This window comes from Salvia splendens, chromosome 3, assembly GCF_004379255.2.
Source record: "Salvia splendens isolate huo1 chromosome 3, SspV2, whole genome shotgun sequence".
Taxonomy (NCBI): domain Eukaryota; kingdom Viridiplantae; phylum Streptophyta; class Magnoliopsida; order Lamiales; family Lamiaceae; genus Salvia; species Salvia splendens.
The window spans coordinates 35,287,966-35,294,167 of NC_056034.1; positions in this window are offsets into that span (position 1 = coordinate 35,287,966).

Sequence of the window (6,202 nt, forward strand, 5' to 3'; positions counted from 1 at the left end):
ATAGTTTGCTTTTGTCTATTTTTCCTCCGGTTTGGTGACTGGTTCCGATAGGTGGCGGTCGCGATGGTCCTCTGTTGTTCAGTCGGTCTCTCTGTGCCCCGAATCCATAGCCAATTTCTCCTGATGATGCATCGGCGCTACCTACGCCGGAGTTTTCGGCGGTTTTAGGGGATGTCGGTGGCATGATTTTTAATCGAGCCGCCTCCCTCTGGACCCTTCCGTAGGCTTCTTTGACTGAGGGATATGGCTCTTCCTTGAGGATGTCCCTTCGAATTGTATCATATTCTGGATTCAGCCCCGTGAGGAACTTGAACAGCCTTGTTGTGTTTGAGAATTTCTTGAATTGCTAGACTCTCTTGTCACAGCGTCGACCAGCTGTTTTCGGCACCGATCCACATTAATCCACCCGTGGATTCGCCGGTAGTAGGTTTCAAGATCCGAGTTCCCTTGCCGAAGTGCAATAGCTTTATCCTTCATATCGTATATGAGATATGGATCCCTCTTGCCCTCGAAGGTGACAACGAGATTATCCCATATAGCTTTCGAAGTTTGGTGATGGGCGAAGTCTGCGATTATGTCGTTTTCGATGTTGTCGACGATCCACGAAAACACCACGAAATCAGTTTCCTCCCAATCGACATATCCTGACTTTTTGGTTCCGGTGGCTGGTCTTTGATATGCGGGTATCCTCCCCGGCTTCCTATCGCGACCTTCATCAGTCGTGCCCATAAAGGATAGTTTTTTCCATTCAATATGAATGCAACAGGAACATTCTTGCTTGTCTTCAATTTTAAAGGTTTGATTTTGGGTTTGGTATCTCCTCCTTCTGAATCTGAATCAGACATGTTTTGTTTGCAGTGATTGCTTTTCTGGTAGGAATTGGGTTTTCTGGTTTCTTGACCGGGATTGGTATGAACACAGCTATGATGAAGTTTTTCTGAGCCGGATCTTTCTCTGCTCTGACGCCATGAATAAAGATTGGGAGGAGGTTTCATTTATTTACTTGATGATGAAATATACAATATGTTACATTGTTTTATAGCCATAGAATATGCATCTATATGGTAAACCTAGATCACAGGGGTCCTATTCTATCTTTGGTAATGAATCAATTTACAATTAATCTCATTATTCTCCGTATCTTCCAACAAATTTTATAAAGCAAAAAAGGTTCATATTTTTTTTTTGACAAAAAGTGAGTTGGTGACAAACCTAAATTTTGATAGGAGTATTAAGTATTCATTAATTTTTCTTTAAACAATTAATTTATAAAATAGTATTCGATTTTTGTTGAATTTCTTTGAATTGTAAATTTAACCTCTACCATGATTGAATAATGAGCTCAGTATAAGATAAGCATGAGATCATCTGGAAAAGTATAGGAGGATGGAAACACAATAAAAGACTAGATCGAAACTAATGGAGTAAATTGCAGAGACTTAAAACAAAGTCAATTGCACGTCATTGCTTACAGAATCCAAAGACTACTTGTTGCGGGTCATCAACTCACTTCTAGAATCTAGATACTACTATTCTAATTTAATTATTATGTAATGTTTTATTTTTGTTACTTCTTCCATCTAATATTATAATATTCCAGTTATTTTCATATGTCTGCAATTAAAATTTTCAGTCACCCTTCAGCCTTCACTAATTTATTACATTAAAAATCATTATAATATTAATAATAAAAATGAAACTCATACATTTTACTAATTTTTTATATATTTCCGTATGTTTTAAAACTCACGAATTAAATTAAACATTATATTGTCAACGAAAGGGAGGGGGGAGAGTATATAATAATCCAAATTAATTACCTTCATTGAATCATTAGTTTAGAGTTTGAAATGCTGGTGGAAGCACAAAATCATTTTTGTCAAACTACTTTAAAATTTATAATATCGTGTTTATGTAATCGATATAATCATTTCGAGTATTTATAAAGATATTGATTATGAGTCACACCTTGAGTGTGTATAAAAGTGTGCGTGAAGTAATTGTAACTAAAATTGGGTTGTGATCTGGATCTAAAATGAGATAATAAAATTGAATTAATTTGAAACCTGGTGCGGAACTTATTAATTAGCTGTTAATTAATGGGCGGAACTTGTTTAGGAGTATGTCAAAGAAAAAGTATATGATAGATAAATTTTCAGGTTTCAAAATAATTTTCAAAGAGGGCAATCACCATTTTTTGTATTCCAATTAATTTCTTAAATTAATTTTGTCAAACAAATAATTGACGTACGAATAATGATAATTTGTTGTATAAGGCGCATTGATGTCAATCTTGACTTAAAAGGAATTTTCGGTATTTAATTAGAATTTAGAATGAGTCCACTTTCTTTTGAAAGATACCTTTGCTAATTTATTTAAAGCGTACTGAGATAAAAATTATATTTATTTATTTATTTATTTATTTATATTCTGAGCTTGTCAGGTAGTACGTATATTATAATAAGTTGTATTCCAATTAATTTCTTAAATTTTTTGGAATTTTTAGTCAAAAGGTTGAGTTTTTTTTTATAAAGGAAATTTTATTCTCCCAGTTGCTAGTACTATAATGTTTTGGGATACAGAAACTTCAGAATCAGTTATTGACAAGCTACGTAAAAATTTATAGTATTAATTTCTGAATATAATACCCTAATGAATTGCGATCTCTGGCTGAATGTAACAAAACAAGCTATAAGATGTTTACGAACAACCATTTAATCAAAAATGAAAAAACAAAAAAATATATCATTTATTACTTGATTTAATCATTTAATAATTCAAACGATATAAATTTGTAATTGTGGTTGGTACGAATAAATGAAATAAATTAGAATTGAAATGATAATTAATATGACTGGAATAACATTTCTTATGGCTGTACATGATGATGTTATAGTTTCTATTTTTATCTTATAAAATGAATATCTTTTGTGCATTATATCTCCTTGTATTTAAAATGCGATAATAAAACTACCTCATATGTAGTCTAAACTATAACAATATGAATAAAATTTATACTTAAATGTATGTAGTAAGTAGTAGTATATAATTAGATTTATATTGGAGTAATAATTTTGTTTAAATTAATTCATAATATAACATTAATACTAATAAATTATTCTAAAAAATAACCATGGAGTATTATTATTGTTTCTCTGAATTAGGAGTAGTATATACTAATTCCTCCGTCTCATTACATGTGACATATTTCTTTTGAGCACAGATTTTTAGATAGTAGTATTTAGTGGTTAAATGAATATAGAGTAAAATATGAGAAAAAAAATAGAGATAAAAAGCAGGAAATAATTTTTTAATAAATAAAAGGCTCAAACAAAAAGATGGTGAGCAAGAGTTCAACAACAACACCCCAACAAAATTAAAAGAGAGATAACATATTATTTTTTGTTATAAAAGAAAATATCTTACTTATAGTGGGACGGCTAAAAAAATAGGCTTCACTTATAATGGGGGGAGGTACTGTATATGGAGTATATATAAATTAATCATTAATTATTGAATCACTGAAAATTCTAGGAATAATGATTGTTCTCGCCCCAATGAGAATAATGATAAAATTTATCATTTATTTCATTTTTCGTCCGTCCTTAAAAATTTATTTCCTTTCACTTTTACTATTTTTGGTAGTAGTCCTCACATTCCACTAACTCATTCTCACTCACATTTTATTTTTAAATTAATATATAAAAATAGGACTCACATGCCACTAACTTTTTAAATCTACTTTCTATTATATTTCTTAATACCCGTGTCGGATCAAATGGTGCCAAGTTTTAAAGGACGGAGGGAGTAGATGAAATCATTACAACAATACAATAGTGAATAGTGATGGAGTATTTAAGAACCTGGAATAACTAATTATTAATTTGCCTAACAACGGATGAAAAGAGATAGAGAATTGAAGTAGTTCAATAAAATTTCGTTTTATACTACACACTATTTCGTGAATAATGTCAAATATGTATATTTGCAGAAAGTTTAATTAAACGTGCGCTGTTTAAATCTTAATTAGTACTCCATGAATTAGAAACAATGGTATGATTTGAATTTTTATTGCGCTTTTGCTTTTCAAATCAATGTGAATGAGATCGTATATTTTTTACAATGCCCTGTGTACCTTATAATAGGCACATTTTGCACACAATTAATACGTGCAGCCATGCCCAATATGGTTGTGATTTCTTGGAGCGTGACAATTTGGACTAATTAGATATGCAACTAGGATCCAATAACGAACAAACGATCATGAAATTGTTGTGTACAATTATTTAACTATCAAATTGACGTTTTTTTCATAATTTGATGGGAAATAAATTTGATTTGAAATAGAATAAAAATGAGGTCAACAAGAAGGGACAAGACTGTACAATCAAGTACAGCACCCAGTGTTTGACCAATTGAGTCTTTCAACTAAACACTTCTCTATTAAAAAATGAAATCGGAAAATTGCAAATATGTATAAATATATGAATAAATTGCAAAATAAGTATATATATATATATATATATATATATATATATATAGGGTTTTGATCTATGCAAAACTAGATTTAAATACAGAAACGCAGAACAATATCATAATTAGGTCACTTTTAGGTCATAATTAGGTAATTTTTAGGTCATGCTAACAAAGCATGACCTAAAACGATCTTAGCATGACATTAAACCCAAATATTATAATATGACCTAAAATTGCTTAATTATGACCTTCCGTGTTTTTGGTTAATTATTGACCATTAGATCATCTAATCCTAGGGCCAAGATTTGGTCTGCATTTCTGGATTTAAACACATACTTATTTTGATCATCTCCCTATATATATATATATATATATGAACAGATTGCAAAATATGTAGTATAAATAAGAATTTCAATTTTAATAAAACAACTTATTATCGGTACAAAGAAGGAGCTAGCAAATACGTAGCAGTAAACTCCAAAAATTAATTAGCACTCCAACACTCATCCATATTTTTTCCAAACACTAATTAATAACCTCAAATTTCAACTAAAATATCTTCCCAAATGAAAAAGAATTATTGAATTGTTCAATATGTCTACAATATATTTTCTTGAGAGAGGACAAGCATTACGCCATTTAACCAACAACGTCCACGTACCTATTTTTTTTTTAAGTTTCAAATATCATAGGTGGGTGCATTAAAGTATTGCAATGGTGTATATAAATTTGTGGAGCGTCACATTACGTCCTTTACAAATCTACATTAAATAGTGAACTCGTTAAAAACATATCTGGCCCTCTACATCTTTCAGATTGGTAGTCTATATTATCATTAATTGGGCATTCGTTCGATTTTAAAAATTATATAATTAAATATAAATTATGTTTAATTAATGATATTGAATTTTATTGAATTTTATAATTTAATCTTAGTTGAATAACCGTATGTTAATGAATTATAGCCACTTCCTTCGTTTAAAATAATATCACAATTTAACTATAAAATAAATAATTATGATAATAAGTTATAACAACAAAATCACGTAAAGGTTAATTTATTATAGTTTGTATACCTTTACTGATCGAGATACATAAATTTGTGCAATAAAATAGTCAAAATAAACAATTGATAATAAGTGGAGTATATTATTCAATACACATAAGTGGCGTTCGGTTGTCATGACTAATATCATGAGACTATCCATCTAGGATTAAGTTGTGGAATTATTTTAGTTGGAGGGGGAGGCTATGACTAATTATCATGAGACTATCCATCTAGGATTAAGTTGAAGGGTTCAATCTTATGAACCAAACATGATACATACTTAATCATGAAATTTAATCTTGCCAACCGAACACCCTCATATTATACTACACTCAAAGAAACAGTAAACAAGTTGGTTTACCCTATCTAATCATCTGAACTAATACAAAATATAGGTGAACAATTTAATCAATCATGATTAACTACGTACAGTTGTTAACAATATTGCATGATAAAGATCTATTCTACGCTGCAAAATACTTAATTATTTAATTAATCAACATATATTTAATTTATTAAACTAACTCAAATAATCTTTCTCGAGATAACGCATCGACCAACCTACAACTTGTTGTTGCAGCATCAAGACCCAAGTCAACCTAATGCTGTTACCAAACATACTACTACTACCACATATACTTTTATTGACTAATGTGTCGTTCAATTTTTTATTTACAA